The sequence below is a fragment of the Panthera tigris genome, chromosome A3, assembly GCF_018350195.1.
Source record: "Panthera tigris isolate Pti1 chromosome A3, P.tigris_Pti1_mat1.1, whole genome shotgun sequence".
In the NCBI taxonomy this organism is placed as follows: domain Eukaryota; kingdom Metazoa; phylum Chordata; class Mammalia; order Carnivora; family Felidae; genus Panthera; species Panthera tigris.
In genome coordinates, this window is record NC_056662.1 from 115126333 (window position 1) to 115145371 (window position 19039).

General features: G+C 45.6%; 1 long non-coding RNA gene across 1 annotated transcript; it reads right to left on the reverse strand.

Annotated features, from left to right (window-relative positions):
- Positions 1-975: 975 nt before the first annotated feature.
- Positions 976-14372, reverse strand: LOC122237407. Its single transcript, XR_006215943.1, has 3 exons — positions 14174-14372; positions 13930-14084; positions 976-1213 (listed from the first exon to the last, which is right to left on the reverse strand). It is a non-coding gene; the product is annotated as an uncharacterized LOC122237407 (long non-coding RNA).
- Positions 14373-19039: the final 4667 nt, after the last annotated feature.

A 19039-nucleotide genomic window follows, 5' to 3' on the forward strand; every position in this document is an offset into this window, starting at 1 on the left:
TTTAGAGCGACGTAACAATTAATGAAAGACAGGTATCCTCCACTTTTTGAAAGTTTGCTTTCTGCCACTTCACTTTTACGAACGACCTACACCAGTGTCTGTTTTTTCCTAACCAAAAGAAATCCGAAGAGGATTTCGCTTTTAAGGCAAAAAAGATGAGTGAGAATAGCCTCTAGGGTTTGTTTGCCAGCCGTCCTAGAGGCATAGCGACCCCAGCAGTGAGTGGCGCCACCAAACGCCATCTCTGGGAACTACACTCAGTGTCTCCACCTCAAACGTCTGTAGCTTTCATTTATTTTGTGCATCCGTGAGCAAGATGTGTCCTAAGGTATCAGAATAGCCTTAAAAAGGTTATTTGGGGCGGGGCGGGGGTGTCTTGGAATGGTCAAAAAAAATTTCTGTACAAATGAATGGTAATTGCTTCTTCACTGAATGTCATCGTTTCAGGTTTCATAGGAAAGGTCTACCTTCGGATTGCGGGGGAAACAGGTACAGTGTATTGTTCTGCTTCATTTAATTTAATGGCTGCATCATGTACCATGGATGTACCATAATTTGTTTAACTAATCCCCTATTGAAGAACATTAAGGTAATTATTATTGTTATTAGAGGAGCAGCTGAACCTTGGAAACACACTCTTAAATGCTTTCTCTCTGAGGAGCAAGAAGAAGCTCCTCCTTATCAAGCTAACAGTGCCCTTGGAGATAATTACACCCCAGCCAGAGGTTCCCTGGCATCCTCAGAGGTGGGTACTGATGGGAAGTGGGCCACTCAAGGGTGCTGGGGTGGGAAAGGGTTGACAACCAGCACAGCCTTTGAGGAATGAATTTGTAAATCGAGGAAAGTACAGGAGAAACTTCTAAAACATCCACTAAGGGAAAAAGTAACCAAACTTCCTTGTATTTTCTGATCCTAATCCTCAGAACCCTTCTTTACGCAGCCGTGGAATGTATCTTCTGGAGATGCCATGGCTGATGTCGCCTCCTCTTTGAGGTTCGGGAAGGACTGCTTGATATAAAGGAGGGAAGCCAAGAGACCCAGGGTCCGCACAGCCACAGTCCTCCTCAGATGAAGGTTGGCTCCTCACCGTAACCTGTGCTCCTTTGTGTCATGTGACAGTGCCTCAGAGCCAAAGACAGCCACGTTTAGGCAGGCAAGAGGGAAGCCAGAGGCCTCTGGGAACGGTCCATCGATCTGGGAGGGCAACATTGTGCTGGCAGTGACAAAGAAATGCCATCAGAGCCCGGGCTGGAGGGAGAGACCACAGAGAGAAGGCGCGGAAGCCGGACAGCTGTCAGCAATGACTGCTATGCTCCAGACACTCTTCTGAACACTTTACCTGATCTCACTCTGTTTACCTCATAGCAGCCCTTTGAGGGCAAGTTCTAGTGTCCCCATCCTCCAGATGAGAAGGAAGCACAGGCATGTCACATAACAGCCCAAGGTAGGCACCTGGTGGCCCTAAGACCTGAACCCTCCTGCAGTCTGACTCCTGTTCTTGCCCCGACACTGGCTGCTTTCCAGGGAGTGGGAGCGGAAGCAGTGGGGAGCGGTCAAAAGTAGATAGAGAAACAGAGTTTTGTGACTGTCGGTGGGACTAGGGTCAGAAACTAGGGGCACCCACTTGGGAGGGGAAAACAAGAGGACCGGGTCACCAGGACAGCACTGGTCCCCGAAGGACAAGGAGCCCTTGTTCCGGGCTCCAGGGGTAGGTGGGGCCTAACCTTGAGGGTTTTCAGAGCTCAGTCCCCATAGCTGCCTTGGGCCTCAAGTAATAGCAGTGGGTCTTTGTTTCCTAGGGCCTGAGAAGGCCTAACTGACTTGCTTTATTATGTTAATTGTGCAAGATAATCATCTTGAGCTAAATGGTCAGAGAGAAGAAAAAGAGATTAGGGTAAATAAACCGGGAGCTCCAGAACCCAGCTGAAGGGCAGCTCAGCTCGAAAGACAAAGGAGTTGCAAGTCGAGGGACCTTTAAATCAGACAAAGCGTCTGTGTATCGACACCACTGCCGAGTTAATCCCCATTGTGTTTCACAGTTTTCCATGGCTTTTCGTGTCCTCTGTTTATTTGTCACATCAACCCTACGAGGCATGCCAGATAGGTACTACTATCTCATTTTACAGATGAAGCAGAGGCCCAGCGAAAGTAGGGTTTGCCTAGAGGGCAGCTGAGCCAGAAGGAGAAGCCCCGGTTTCTCAGGGGTGAGCAGGGTGCGTCGTGTCAGCCCTCTAGAGGTGAGTGTGTGTGTCTCCTCCCAACTCCACATCACTGAAACCAGTCATGGTGAGCGTATTTACACCATGGAAATCAGCAAACAAATTCCGGGCGCCCCCACTCTCCCTGCCCGCCAGAGCTGGTTGCTCAACCTTTACTGACACACCATTGAGAATATCCCCATCATTTTTCAGGTTGGTGCTAAAGAAAACATTATGCCCCTTGAGATAGAAGTTAAAGATAATAACTGAGGTAGCAAATCCGTCTTTCCCATCCGGATGGCCAACAGGCACATGAAAAGATGCTCAACGTCGCTCCTCATCAGGGAAATACAAATCAAAACCACACTCAGATATCACCTCACGCCAGAGTGGCCAAAATGAACAAATCAGGAGACTACAGATGCTGGAGAGGATGTGGAGAAACGGGAACCCTCTTGCACTGTTGGTGGGAATGCAAACTGGTGCAGCCACTCTGGAAAATAGTGTGGAGGTTCCTCAAAAAATTAAAAATAGACCTACCCTATGACCCAGCAATAGCACTGTTAGGAATTTACCCAAGGGATACAGGAGTACTGATGCATAGGGGCACTTGTACCCCAATGTTTCTAGCATCACTCTCAACAATAGCCAAATTATGGAAAGAGCCTAAATATCCATCAACTGACGAATGGATAAAGAAATTGTGGTTTATATACACAATGGAGTACTACGTGGCAATGAGAAAGAATGAAATATGGCCCTTTGTAGCAACATGGATGGAACTGGAGAGTGTGATGCTAAGTGAAATAAGCCATACAGAGAAAGACAGATACCATATGTTTTCACTCTTATGTGGATCCTGAGAAACTTAACAGAAACCCATGGGGGAGGGGAAGGAAAAAAAAAAAAAAAAAGGAGGTTAGAGTGGGAGAGAGCCAAAGCATAAGAGACTGTTAAAAACTGAGAACAAACTGAGGGTTGATGGGGGGTGGGAGGGAGGGGAGGGTGGGTGATGGGTATTACAGAGGGCACCTTTTGGGATGAGCACTGGGTATTGTATGGAAACCAATTTGACAATAAACTTCATATATTGAAAAAAAAAAAAAGGAAATCCGTCTTTCCAAATGGGTCAAATTCCCCTTTTGTGGCAGAAATCCTAAGAGCTAACATTTATTTTGTGCTTGCTAAGTGCCAGGCTCTGTGCTGTGGGCTTTATTTTCTTTTTAAATGTTTATTTATTTATTTTGAGAGAGAGCATGAGTGGGGGAGGGGCAGAGAGAGGGAGAGAGAATCCCACGAGGGCTCCATGCTGTCAGCGCAGTGCCTGATGCGGGGCTCAAACTCATGAACCATGAGGCCATGACCTGAGACAAAATCAAGAGTGGGATGCTTAACCAACTCACCACCCAGGCGCCCCTCTGCTATGGGCTTTATCCATTATCTAATGGATTCCTCATCTCAAGCCTTCTCTGACAATGAGGACATTTGAGGACTAACTTGCTCAAGGTCGCACAGCCAGAATGTGGTGAAACTAGGATTCAAATCTAGGTCTGTATCAACCTCTCAATCATGGTGCCACCACCATTATTATTTTATAAGGAGGGTAGACTTTTCTTTTCAGTTCTACAGCCCCCCTCCTGTTCCCATCTTGTAAACATATAACAGAATTGTAACTAAAATCAATCAAGACAACTGATTTCTAACACACAATGAATATTTTAAGGGCGGTCTGAAATCTCAATAAAATTCCATAACGTATTAAACCGTTTTAGCTAAATTTATAATCATGGCCTATAGAGAATGTCAGAATTAATATTCGGCTCTCTTATTATTTCAGCCATCGAAGATATCTTATGTGATAATTGGCTCTTAGCAGCCACAATCTAATTTAACTTATTTATGAATACCTTGTATTTATATTTCATGGATATTGTTTTAATTATTAAATCACTACATCTTAGAAAGAAATGTAATTTTGTTATACAGCAAATGTTCTTCATGTCAACATCTATAATGCCATTTTAGAAGTGTATAAGGCCAAAGAGATTGCTTAGGCTTCAAAGACAAAATTTGTTGCATTTTGCTGGAAACCATTTTGTCAGAAAAGAAATACTACAATAGAGACCTATTTGGAGATCTAAAACAACTATTGTGTGGATAAAGGGACAAAACCCACCTATTAATGCACTCTAACCTGTAGTGTCTGTGGTGTCTAAATGGCGTGTCTCTCAATCGGATGGGGGCCTTCATATGTGGGGGGACGTGGGAGCTGGAGAATTCACCGGAGGCAGAACAAAGAAGATAGAAGTTTATGAATACACCGCAAGAGAGCAGTGTGCAGAACAACAAAGGAGAGGCTGTGGGTGGGGGCTGTTTTTAAAAGGGGAAGACGAGTTATGGTCAAGTATGGAATCTTCCCTTTTTTGATAACTGTGCCTCGTTGTAAGTAGCTCATTGGTCAGTTAGGGCCTACGGATACTTTGACATGGGTCACCTGATGTGCCTGTCTGTATTCAGGCCACAGGTGGTCGCTGTGGACCCTTTCTACATTCCAGTGCTCAAGCCTATTTGCCAAAAAGCTGCCTCTACAGTGTCCAGAATTAATATCGTATTTCAGAGAGGTGGACTGACTCGAAATAGACAAAAATAAGCCATCACAGAGTCAACAGAACATGGATGTGGGGTTGGTAGCTGGATCCTGGCTTCAAATTCCAGATCTGCCATTTTCTATCTGTATAACCTGGGGTGAGTTACTGAATGAACCCACTTGGAAACATCCGTTTCCCATTCTAAAAACGGGATCAACAATACCGACCACCCAGTGGAGTTATAGTGAGGGTAGAACTGGGTAAAATTTTCAGAGTACAGTGCAAAATGAAAATGCAGGGTCCCTTGCTCAAAAGTTGTTAACAATTTCAAGACAACAACAGCAGAGCAGTAAACCAAGTGTGGGGGCCCTTCTGAGAGTAGGGCCCTCTGAACTGCACAGTCGTTCACCCCCGAAGCCAGCCACAAGTAAGGATCACATGAAGTGCTACATGTAAACTGTGTCCACTTGGGAGGTGCCTGAAGAATGTCAGCTACCTGTGTTTTGGCTGTTTGCCACCTTATTTTTGGCTGTTTGCCACCTTATTTTTATGCAGCATGGAAAAGAAATCTAGTAGTCACTTTTGTTTTGAAGATGGGTATACCAGAATAGTTTGGTAGATATCAAGCACTGAAAGAGTTCAAAGTCACAACAGTCTAGGCGAAATGGGGCACAGAAGCCACGAGAGTGCCCCCCACCTTAGATGTCTGTCAATTTTTGGAAGAGGAATAGAGAACGCGGGATTCTGTTTTCTAGCAGAGGTCTTGAAACCATAAAGCTAATCTCATTGGGTTTTGCACTACATTGAATTAAAGCCCTAATTCTAATTTCACCAAATAGGGTTACCGGGAGAACAGGAAGTGAAGCTTGATAACTGAGTTCCACTGTCCAGAGGAAGTCAAGAGAGAACAGAAAATCAATTTCCTGACTACGGAGAAACTGGTAGAGTTATTCCAACCTGTTGGGAACAGTGTGTTTCTTTGTAAGGAGGCGAAGACATTCCTGCAGAGACTTTTCATGCAGAGGGGGGCCATGTGGTTTTCTACACATTTCTCTTTGGGCATCCTCTATCACCATGGACTGATGGAGCCTCTGCTGACTTTCTTGGTTCTTATCTCCTGCAGGTGAGAACACACTGACCAGGCTATAGATAGGAAAGGTGAGTGTCCCTGGGATGGAGACATTCATCCATCTCACCTACCTCTTCCAGAGAGTTCCTTTTTGATTTTTTTTTTTTAATGTATCAGCACCCAGCTTCTGCCCAAGGTCCCCTTTGATCCTTACAACTCCCTATTTTCTCACCTAGGCCACACTGGACCACCCCAGCTTCTCATTGGTTTCAGTGCACTACTTAGGTAGAATATTTCTACCTAACCAACAACTTAGAAATGTATTGAACTTCACAGTTTTGACACACCTCATCCAGCTGGTAGACTGAGGCCTTCACTTCATTCTGTGTGCCTTGAAAGTGGGAGACAACAATGAGGGTTGTTTTCTAAAGTACTTGTCCTTTATGGAGATGGTCCCTCTTTTATTTTATTTTTTTTAAGTTTATTTATTTATTTTGAGAGTGAGAGAGTGCGAGTGGGGGAGGTGCAGAGAGAGAGGGAGACAGAATCCCAAGCAGGCTCTGCACTGCCAGTGCAGAGCCTGGTGTGGGGCTTGAACCCATAAATGGTAAGATCAAGACTTGAGCTGAAGTCAGAGGCTCAACCCACTGAGCCACCACTCAGGGGCCCTCCTTCCTTTACTTTGTTTTTTAAATTTTTATTTATTTTTAATGTTTATTCTTTTTTGAGAGAGTACAAGTGAGGGAGGGGCAGAGAGAGAGTAGGAGGACAAAGGATCTGAAGTGGGCTGCATGCTGATAGCAGCGAGCCCCATGTGGAGCTTGAACTCAAGAATGGTGAGATCATGACCTGAGCCGAAGGCAGACACTTAACTGACTGAGCCACCCAGGTATCCCTCCTTTACTTCAGAATTCTCTACAACCTGTGCCCAGAGCCTTACGTGCAGTAGGTGCTGAATCATTAGTTGTTGAATGAATATATTCCTATGACACCATTCCTTTCATCAATGTAGTTTTATCATGCCATGTAGACCAAAGGCTCCTTGAAGCATTCGTTTATGGAAATATTTATCGAGTGCCTGCCACATGACAGGAAAGTTTCAAAAACAAAAGGAATGAATACCATTAACCCTATCAAATACTAACTTATCAATAACAACATGGTGGGTCTTCAGAGGGAAAGTGACCCGCTGGGCAGGCAAGTGCAGGTGCGGTCATCCAACAATAAATCCTCCCAGGGACTGGGGTTGACCTCTCTGTGAGAGCCAGAATCTGGAAAAAGTGAGGGTCTCAGTGAACACAGAATGGAGAAGGTCAGCTGTGGGATACTTTACGGCAGTAACTATAGAATCAGACTTGTCAACTGGGGGCTTCCCCAAACAAGCCATAACGTTGTGTCTTCATCCATTCAGGCTGCTATAATAACAATACCATAGACTAGGGGGCTTATTCTGGAGTTCTGGAGGCTGGGAAGTCCAAGATCAAGGCACTGGTGGATGTGGTGTTGAAGCACACCACATCAGAAAGAAAATATGTCTTCCCTACTTTTCTCCAATCCCCTAGAGTGTGGTCCTGCCTCCTCTCCAGTTCTACTGGCAAAGGAAGCAAGTATCAAGGATCATTCCTGGGCCCAGGGGTCTGCAACTCACAATGCATCGAGCTTTACCTTCTCACCCTGTCGGAAGACCTCTCCCACCAACCCCCTACCCAGGCCTTATACCCCAACAAGGAATGGGGTGGAGTATTCAGGATGTGTTCTATCCCTTTTCTCTCTCCCCTGAAAGCCTGGCTTTTTCTGGGCCAGGAAGAGATAGCAGGACTCCTTTGATAACCTTGAGTCTCTGGCTCAGAGGAGATGAGGGCCACTAGGCCTCTCCATTCTTTCTGGTGAACACCGAAGGAGAGCAGAGAGGTACGTCCAGCCATTGTGCTCACCTCCTAGCAGGAACCATGGCCCCGCACTCTGACTCCAGCTGTCTCCAGCTTGCTGTGTAGCCCTCTTTAGGGCTGGCTATCTGGTCCTTAGGTGCACTCCCTGGTTTCACAGCTCTTCTGCAGTTGGGGCAGACCCAGTTGCCAGGTCCTCATTTTTGGAGGCTGGTCCTGGGTCTGCAAGTATGTGCTGAGGGCCCCCCAAAACCTCAAGCATGAGATGGGAAAGGTCAATGGCCCTCCTGCAGCAAGACCCTCACCTGCTGACCAGGAGGCAATCACAAGGGTGCTTGCTGACAGGGTGGGCTGGGGTCACCAGGAGAGCAGATAGAGCAAGCTGTCTTCTCAGTGGCAAATAGGCCATTTGGAAGGGACATAGAAACCCTTCCCAAATGGTGCCTCACAACCACAGCACCATGACCAGGGTCTCTGCTTTAAGCCCAAGAACAGGGGAGCCACTGAGGAGTTGTATCCAGGCCTGCCTGGAAACTTGCTTTAAAGCAGTGAAGCATGGGGTGCCTGGGTGGCTCAGCCAGTTAAGCATCGGGCTCTTGATGTCGTCTCAGGTCATGATCTCACAGTTGGTGAGTTCGAGCCCCGCATCAGGCTCTGTGCTGACAGTACGGAGCCTGCTTGGGATTCTCATTCTCTCTCAACTAAATACATTTTTTAAAAAACTTTTTAAAAAGTTGTTTAAAAACACTAAAAAAATAATAAAGCAGTGAAGCAGGACTCTGAGCCACGTTTCCTGGGCTTCCTGGCTACAGGGGTAAGGGGCCTGCTCTGAGCTGATTCTTGGGTTATTCCCTTGGGATCACCATCAGCTCTGCTCACGAGGAGCAGAGGCCTGAGGTGGCTGGCCTGTTTCCTGGCCAGTCTGGCATTTCCTTTGACCCAACCCGGATGTGCCCCCTATTTGAGGGAGAAAAAGGCTGGCATGGCCTGACCAGAAAATGGTCCAACGGCGCCCCCTGCTGTTCGCATGCTAGACTGCATGGATTTGCAATGGAAATGTCGATCTGCTGTTACTTGGGGGAGTTTTTTTTGTTGTTTTTTTTTTTAAGCACTATGTTAGTTAACTGTTGCTGTTTAACAAATGAGCGGCTTAAAACCAATAATGTATTCTATCTCCCGCTGTTTCTTCGGGTCGGGAATTTGGTTTGGCTGAGCAGTTCCGGCCCCAGGTCTGCCACAAGGCTGCTATCAGATGTTAGCCAGGCCTGCACGTCTCACGTCTCATGGTTTGACAGGTGCTGGGAGATCCACTTCCCAGGTGGTAGACTTGTATCAGGCAAGTTGGCGCTAGCTGTTGGCAGGAGGCCTCCGCACCCCTCCATGGGGGGCCTTTCCACGGGCTGTTTGCATCTCAACACATGGAGGCTGACTTCCCCCAGGGCAAATGATTCCAGAAGCTGAAGTGGGAGCAGCCATGGCTTTCTGACTTGGTCTTCCACTGTATTCACACTAATTCACACTGGCTGTGATTCGGTATAGGAGGAAACTACACGAAAGTACGAGTGCCCGAGGGTGAGGCTCCCTGGGGAACCATCTCGGAGGCTGGCTACAGTAAGCATCTATCATGGGCTAAGCAGTGTATAAACAATATATAACAACAGCTGGAGCATACAGTTGGCAATTATCTCATGTTAAGTACTTTCCCTAAGTTAGCTCATTTATCCTCGCAACGACCTGACAAATCTGGTCCTTCTATTACACGTTGGAGAGATGAGGAAATTAGGGCTTGGGGAGGTTGGGGACTGAGGTCACACAACCAGTAAGTGGTTGATTGAGCATTTAAGACTTTGGCCTGTGTTCACTGTGCCAGAATGCCTCCATCGGCGTTTAGAACTAACAACCAGAGACGTGGGCACAGATGAGGAAACTGAAACTCAGAGGTCAAACAACACGGTCAAGTTTACCAAATCAGTAAATGGCAGAGCTGGGGTTGGAGTAGAGGCCTGATTCCAGAGACCATGCTCTGTCCAGCCCATCGCATTGCTCTGGAATGGGGGAGAGAGACACAGAAAGGAGAGAAGAATGCAAAGAACAAGGTGGCCAGCCCATCCAGTGCCTCCATGTCTATCAGAAAGAATGCTCCCTCCTTGGTGACTACAGTTCTGCAGATGCTTCTGGGCTTGGCAAGCTCTGCCCCCACTATCCTCCTGGTCAGGGCAAAATGTGAGTGTGGCCACCCTGGGGCAGGAAGGTAACATGAGAGAGATGTGGTTAGAGTGTAAGAGGCAGTTGCAGGGGCTAGAAAAAGAGGGGAGAAAAAATAAGGAAGAGAGAGAGGGAGAGGGAGAGAGGGAGGGAGAGGGAGAGAGAGAGAGGGAGAGAGGGAGGGAGAGGGGGAAAGAGAGAGAGAGAGATGAGATTGTGAGATGAAGCAAGAGGGGGAAAAAATGGCAAAAGAAAACCAGACCAAGTACATGGGGTCTGATTAGTCCTCCGTGGCAGATGCTTGGGACCTTCTCTCCCAGTGGCTGGGAGCTCCAGCATGGCTAGCTGGGGAAGCAGAAGATCTAGTGCATGGGGTCCTGAGACTCCAGTTCACAAGCTCCTCCTCACCTCCATCACTAGTTGGAGGAACGGGGCATCAAGAAGACACTCCAGCATGTAGCTGGCTGGAGGAACACCTAGTTTCAGGGAAAATGGGGTGGCTGCCAGGTCAGCAGCCTCCCAGGAGAGCCAGGGAGACCCAGTCCAGATGATAATGGTTATAGCATCAGAGAGTTGATTGACAGATTAACTAGAGCTCAGACTGGAAGGTGTAACTGGTGGCTTCACTATTGTGTGTCTGTCTCTCTGTAGTTTGATCCCCAAAAGGAATTGTTTAATTTGTGGGTTCAGCTTTGTTACTGACCACTGTTCAATTAACATCTGCTTGCCTTTGCATCTGAATTTGTCAAGTACGACTTTCACACCACACATGGAGTCAGAACCCACCCGGAGTTGCTGATCATTTGAAGTAGGAAGGTTATGAGACTCGGAGGCAGAAAGTCATGGCTTTGAGTCCTAGTTTTAGCAGCAGCTGTACATGAGGGATCCCCCACCCCAGCAGCCTCAAGTGCTCCCACAATCAAGCCTCACTGGGGCTGCCTGTCCTGAAAGTTCAGCAGCCTCCTGGAGGCCAGTATCTGGCAGGAGGGCAAAGAGGAAAAACCACTTTTTTTCCTGCCTCCAGCCTCTCTCTACTCCAGTAAGATCTTACGGTTGCCAACTGGTTTTCCAAAAAAAAATGTGTATTTCACCCTTCTGTGTTATACTCTTCCAATGCTTTCCATCCACTTACAGCTCAAAGTTTAAATTCCTGAGCACAGCAAGTTGGGTCCTTCCTGGTCCACCTTTTCAAACTTCAAACTGATTATCCAATCATCCTTCCAACCGTCCAACCATCCTGCATCCTGAAACTCGACTTCAATGTTTCCCAAGCTTATCTGCACATTGGTTCACCTGGGGAGATTTGAAAAACATACTAATGCCCTGTGTCCCACCTTCAGAGACTGTGTAACTTAATTCATCTGGAATGTGACCTGGGCTTGGATTTTTCAAAGATGGCCAGGTGATTCTTTTTAAAACAAAACTTTTTTAATGTTTATTTTTGACACAGAGAGAGACAGAGCATGAGCAGGGGAGGGGCAGAGAGAGAGGGAGACATAAAATCCAAAGCAGGCTCCAGGCTCTGAGGTGTCAGCATAGAGCCCGACGCGGGGCTCCGACTCACAAACTGTGAGATCATGACCTGAGCCAAAGTCGGACACTTTTTAAAAAAATTTTTTTTAACGTTTTATTTATTTTTGAGACAGGGAGAGACAGAGCATGAACAGGGGAGGGTCAGAGAGAGGGAGACACAGAATCTGAAACAGGCTCCAGGCTCTGAGCTGTCAGCACAGAGCCTGACGTGGGGCTCGAACTCACGGACCGTGAGATCATGACCTGAGCCGAAGTCGGCCGCTTAACCAACTGAGCCACCCAGGTGCCCCCAAAGTCGGACACTTAACCGACTGAACCACCCAGGGGTTCAATGCCCAGGTGATTCTAACGTGCAGACAAGTTTCAGGACCACTGCCCCACCCTGTACCAAATACTGTAATAGCCCCTGAGGACTTAAAGGTACAAGTTGGTTTAGACTAGATATTTAGTATTGGAGAAATATATCAATAAATATATAATTACCCAACAATACGCACAAGTGTTATGACAGAGGTAAGCCATGGACGGTACTCTCGAGAAGGTAGAGGAGGTATACACAGCCCGCACTGGTGGGATTGAGGGGTGGCCAGAGCTGTTGAGTCTTCTGGGACAAGGAGGTGTGTTCCAGGCAAAGAAGGGGATGGGTACCCTAGTCAGAGGGAAAACTGAGCATAGCACGGTGAGCCAGAGAAAGGTCACTTTCAGAGGCGGACAAAAACTCAGTAGGACTACAGCTTTGAGGCTCATGAGCCTGCAGAGTCAGACGTGGTCTTGGAGGGAACAGGGAATGGACAGTCAACAAAGGGGGTGTCAGGGATGTGACCTGGTCAGACTTAGTGGCTGTGAATGCCCAGGAGATAACAGCAGTTGGTGAACAGGGAGGGGAGACAGTAGGAACCAGTAGGAAGGCCTTCCCTTCTTCAGAGAAGTCTCCCTTACGTCTTCTCCACCTGTACACTCCAGCTCATCACAGACACCCTATCTTGGTGCCTCCGGCCCACGGCAAGGTCCTGGTGGAGAGTAAATGCTCATGCCTCACGCCACATGGGGAGGTAGAAACGCCACAGGCTTCCGAGTCAGGCCGACTTGATTCAAGACCCTGTTCCACTCCTTACAAATGGTGTGACGCTGAGGACATCAGCCACATTCTCTGGGCTTGGTTTTCTCCACTATAGCATGGAGAAAATGCCAAACTCATATGATTCTTTTGAGCATTAAAAAAAAAAATGTGTATCAGTGTTTTTTATCGTGTAGGCCCCCCCAGAACAGCAGCTTCAGCATCACCTGGGAATCTGTTAAAATGCAAATTCTCAGGCCTTACCCAAGACCTGCTGAATCAGAAAGCCCGGGAGTGCAGCCAGCATTCTGTGTTTGAGCACACCCTCCAGCTGATTCTAATGCACGCTAAAGTTTGAGAAACACTGGTGCGTGTAAACCGCTTCATCCCTGGACTTGCTTTCCCGGAAGCCTACACTATTCCTGAAAAGTAGAAAAACCCACCCAGCCACCCAGCTCTGGCCTCTGTTCCAGCCCCTCCCTTTGCAATTCTTCCCAGGTTGGTCACTGAGGATATAAGGCTGAGGAGGCCAGGAAATCCGTATGTCTGAGAGGGAGTGCCATACCCCCTGCGTGTGCATTTGTGCATGCCTGCAGATGCAGATTTTTGACCTCTAAGGAAAGCTGTATGACCTTGACCTCTAAGCATGCATGTGTCTGTACGTGGGAGGGGTAACGCTAACAGGCTAGTCATTGCTCTAAGCACTTTCCACATTTTAACTCATTGTATCCTCACGACAGCCCTACGAAGTTGGTGCTGTTATCAGCACCATTATCATTACTATCAGATGAGGGAGTCGAGGCACAGAAAGCTTAAGTAACTTGCCTAAGGGCACACAGTTATTAATTGTTAGAGCTGGGATTCAGGCACAGGGACTCTGGCTGCAGGGTCCATGCTCTTAACCAGTCTGCCTTCCAAGGCTGCTGTGAAAATGTTAGTGTGCTCAGGCTTTAATATACTCCTGTTGGGCTCTCTGTTGTGTTAAGATGCCTCACCCCGAACAGAGTCTTCTCTCTGCTACTTACAATGAGAACCTGGCTTTGTCATTTCTCCTCTCCTGGCCTTAGTTTCCAAATGTTTAAAATGTGCAGTTGGGCCAGATTAGGGATGTAAGCTGGAGCCCCAAGGCCCCAGAGAATAAGCTGTGTTTGGCCAGCTCTCTTGATTGGAGTTGAAAGTGATGGTCTTGAAGTGGTATACGTTCTCGCTCTCCACGCTGCAGCCCTACCTTCCGTGGTCTTACACGGGCCCACAGGCCTCACCTCAGTGAACTGTCCGGCATCCAAAGGCACTTGAGTTTGAGATCACTCATCAGAAAAATGCCTAAATCTGAGGGCCCATGAATTTACAACTTGCCCCAGCCCCCGCTCCTCCAATTTAAAGAACACTTTACCTGAGATGTTTCTTGTGCAAAGAAGGCCCTGAGGCTTGGCTCCCACCTTTACGGACATCCTCTACTTGGAATGGCTGTCAGATGTGAGCAGTGTCCTTTCTTATGGCCGCGTGCCCTGGAAATATTGAGTTACCCTTCTCCTGGTTTACCTCCTCCTGGAAGGGAGACAGATGAAGCTTGTTTTAGCATGGAAGGCCAATCCAATTTCAGAATCCATTGCACCTGCAGAGATGATTTCTGTTACTTGTATTTAATCTGGAAGTTTCCGTCTTTTCAAACTTAGGAATGAATCGATTCCTGGAAGAATGAAGGTGCTTCATCAGCTTTTGCACCCCTATGTTGGTTGCCTTTCATTTCCTGCAGGAGGGATACAGTCAGTATTGATAAAGTAGCTTGGAGCATTTTTACTGGGCTTCATCTGGGTACTGGGAAGTGGGTGCCAGGTGCTGCTGAGTGTTAGCATATTGTCTTACACGGGGAACAGGCATTCAAACATTGCTGGATGGATAAAGGAATGAGCGAAATACTTTCTAGCAACTGGAGCCTATGCTAAATAACTCATTGACTCTCACTCAATTTATAGGAATGTATTTTATTTTTGGACTACTATATGGCTTATAAAGAATTTTTACACACATTCCCCGTAAATTTTTTTTTCCATATTTTAACATTGAGGCAACGAGGCTTCAGGAGGTTAACCGACCTCAAAGTCACACTGTGGCGTTCAGTTTTCTGTGACTCACGTTGTCATTTCCAAAATAAAAGCTAATATTAAAAAATAGTTGTTGAAAAAAATACTGCTTGAAGCTGTGTAAGCTGAAACTTTGGATACTAAAACAAACATGGTAGAAAAAAATCACTTCTCCCCAAAACTAGAAACCAGACTATTTTTATAATCTTTGTAGTTTCCAAGCACGTTCTCACATCTGATTTCCTTTGACCCCCACAACAATTCTACCCTGTTGGAGTGAAGTCCTCTCGCATTTGGGGGCACTGTGAGACTGTCTCAGATGTTCTTTTCCAAGAGACAGGTCAGACTGGCAGTTAAGGGCTGAACTTCTTGCGTACTCATGCCATCTATTGGTACTTTCCTGGGATCATGAGTCCCAGCTGATAGTCTATTAAAAAATATTTTTTCTTCATTGTAAACTTCAGCAGGGGCCACTCAACTGTTTTACTCCTTATTACTCAAGTCCTTGAAAATACTGCCTCCTCTCAATCTTTGAAACTTGTTTTCTATGGAGACTACTTTAACACAGGACCTAAGGTTTACTCAGAAAGGGATTGGAAAAGTTTCTGGTTCCTCTTGGCATATCGGCAGGTTTTACAAATGCGTCTGAGCACCTTCCAGTTGGCTTGGAACCTGTGGGAAGGGAGATGGCTTAGCTAGGGAAGGAGAACTCTCAGAGAATCTTCATGTGTTCACACTAACACCTCCACTTTGCCCAGTATTTTCTGGGAGGGCTACAACCAGCTAGTGTTGGTTAGCTGAGAAGGTCGGTGGCCCGATGCTGACAGCTCACCCCATGGTACCTCAACAGTTCGTGGGAGGGGAGTGAGATTCTGGGGAACAGCTGAAGCCAACTTCCCGATGCAGGGACACACCGTGTGGGGTTTCTCCAACTGGACCAGATCCTGAAAGCCTCTGGCCAATCCTCAGGAACACAAATACCTCCTTTTTCAAAGCTGGGCTTTGCTCTGGATACGTTTTCTAAATTATTAGATGCAATTGGTCTTTGTACTTTGGTTTAAATCCAGGGACAAGACATGACGTGTTCGTTATCTTTGGGGCAAATCTACAAAGGAGGGTCAAAATGAGATGATTTGGTATATAAACCATTTTTGCCATAATCTTGGGACTCTAAAAATTGGATCAATACTATTATAGCAGTAGTGTGGAATAGGCTAAGACAACACAGGAGAAAGAAAATTAGGTTTGGAGTAGTCACTACCTATTAGTGAACATTCTTACAGGATTCTTCTCAAAAGTTATCTTGTCTGGCTGCGGGGGAAATGGAGGTTTTATTTTTTCTTTATTTACTTTATCATTGAGGTTATATTCAATGAGCCTTTTACCTTTTCTTCCTTCTGTTCCATGGTAGGAGAAAAATAGGAGCTTTGACAATTTTTGAAAGCAAAGTAAAATGTCTATTCTTTTGCCTATGAAAGGCAAAAAGGTCAAGATGATAACATTTGATAAACAGCAGATTTCTTTCCCTAAATTGTTATAAAGGCATATTAAGACCAGGAAGGATTTCAAGAGCTTCGAAAGCATTCTGGCCATTCTTTAATTCAGAGTAAAATTGGAGTAAATTGTGAAGGATTGTAAAGGATTAATGAAAAACAGCATAGTTATTCCATACATTTGCATAATACTCAACAGGTTTTTAAGCCAGGTATTCCACTATGTTTTAACAAGAACCATTAAGATAGAACTTGTGTTTGTAATTTATACTTAAGAAAGCGAAGGTTAAAAGGTTAAAACGAAGGTGAAGCCAAGGAGCATTTGGGTGGCTCAGTCAGTTAAGTGTCTGACTCTTGATTTCTGCGCAGGTCAGGATCTCATGGTTCATGAAATTGAGCCCTGCATCTGACTGTGCTGACAGCGTGGGGCCTGCTTGGGATTCTCCCTCTCCCTCTCCCTGCCCCTCCCCTGCTGGCACTCTGTCTCTGTAAAAGAGCTTAAGTCACATACTTCCCGAAGTCACATAGCTAGTAAATCATACTCAACACTGAGTCTTTAAAGTTTAGTGATCTTTTAGAAACTTTTTCCCAGGAGACTCTTCCTCTCCTTAAAAGTTATTATCTGTTGGATTATTCATTTTAAGGATCACTGTTTTTAAGCAGGTGGCAATCTTATTAATCCTTTTTTCTCTCCTTCCTACTTCTCTATGGGCCTCTTGTGAGAAACACCTGTTTGTACCAGGTGGTAACCATAACCATACATTATAGTAGCCCCTCCCCACCCCCTTATCAGCAGGGAATACGCCTAAGACTCCAGTCAATGCCTGACACTGAGACAGTACCGAACCCTACACATAGTATGTTTTTTCCTATATGTACAAAAGATAAAATTTAATTTATAAATTAGGCACAGTAGGAGATTAACAATAAAGTAGGACAATTTTAACAATATACTGTAATAAGTTATGCAAATGTGGTTTCTCTCAAAATATATTGTACCTTTCCTCTTGTGATGATGTGAGAGGATAAAGTGCCAACATGATGAAAGTGAGCTGCATGACAAGGGCATTGTGATGGGAGTCACACTGTCAGAAGGATCATCTGCTTCCTGACCACAGCTGACCACAGGCAGTGATTGATTGCTCAGAAAGTGAGACCACAGATAATGGGAGACTACTATATTTTGAGTTTGAATAACCCTTTGAATAGTGATTATCATGTATTCACAGACAGGTTATGTTTGCAGTAGGGTAAAAACTCTGGGTTTCTTGGCTCCCCCTCAGAGACCAATCCAGTATCGGGAAAGGGAATGGGGGCATAATTCAGTTTAACGATCCTCCCAGGTGGTCAGATTACAGATGACGTCACAAGCCTAAATATGTAGAGTGTTGTCCAGGGTCACAGAATCCTTAATGGTGCTTTGGAACCTGTGTTTTACATACATAGTATAATATACAAGCTTCAATTTGTTAAGTCCCACTATTTTAAAACAAAGAAGCCATACAATTCACTCAACTTTGGATGGGTATCCATCCTAATTTTTCCTTTTAGTTCTGCTTTATTTCTATAGTAATTTTCGTATCAGTGCAAAGTGCTAGCCTTTAACAGTTTTTCAGTTTAATCTTGCTCTACTCCCAATTCACACCTTCCCTAGAAGGTTTTATATGGCTCCTGGTGGGAAGCTGGTGTTAAAACAGGCATGCAATAGTGGGTATCTATTTAAACTGAGATATTTTTATAACCAGTGTGGAAATGAACCATCATAAACATGTCTTTGAATATTTTACAACTGGTAGTTTCCCAATCCTGCCAGATCAAGATTACCTGTGGACTGATTTCAGCCTGGGCTGGGGCCACCTCTGTATTGAAACATCCCATGTGACTTTTACGAATAGGTAAATTTAGAAAACAGACATGGTACTACTATTTTTCTCCTCCAGTGCCAAAGTAGCCACTCACAAGGGAAACATAAATCATTACAATAATCACTAACAAATGCTTAACCTCAGAAATATTCACTTTAGGTTCTCTTTAAATAAAAGCACTCACGTGGCTTAAAATCAAAATAACTCATAGCCACTGTCACTTAAAATTAAGAGGAAGGGTTCTGGGGGCACCTGGGTGGCTCGGTCGGTTAAACGTCCAACTTCAGCTCAGGTCACGATCTTGCAGTTTGAGAGTTTGAGCCCCACGTCGGGCTGTGTTAACAGCTTGGAGCCCAGAGCCTGCTTCAAATTCTGTGTCTCTCTCTGCTCTTCCCCTACTCACATTGTCTCTTTCTCAAAAATAAACATTAAAAATTAAAAAAAAAAGGATTCTGAAGTCTTCAAATATTAAAGCTTACTCTGTCCATCCCTCAGTGACCCACTGATTATGTGATATACTCCCCTGTATTTGGTCAACCTCCTCATCCCAAAGCAAAATCCTTCCCATTAGTGCTTTCCCATCTCCAGTGAACAGTGTGTTTGCTTTTCCATAAACAATCCAATTCAACTGGATCTTCCACGTTGCTTTTTTATTTTTGCAAAGATTTTAAGAGGAAGACAGAAGACCTTGTTGTTAATTGTGGTACCTGCCAGTCGCTTAAGTTAATGTAGTGATGGGTCATTTTATTTGTTCATATACACTATAGTTCATCAGTGCCTGAGACAAAGTCATCTCACAGAAGTTAGTGCTGGTAAATTCAGTATCTCCTGGTGGAGATTAGGTAAAGTTGAACCAGAATGTCACTTTATCACTGCTAATTGAAGAAAGCCACAGCTACTCAAAGGTATGACATATGTGTTCACGTTAAAACTAAGACAAGATGAGGAGTGCCAGGGTGGCTCAGTCTGTGAAGCATCCGACTTTGGCTCAGGTCATGATCTCGCAGTTTGTGAATCTGAGCCCTGCATCGGGCTCTGTGCTGACAGCTCAGAGCCTGGAG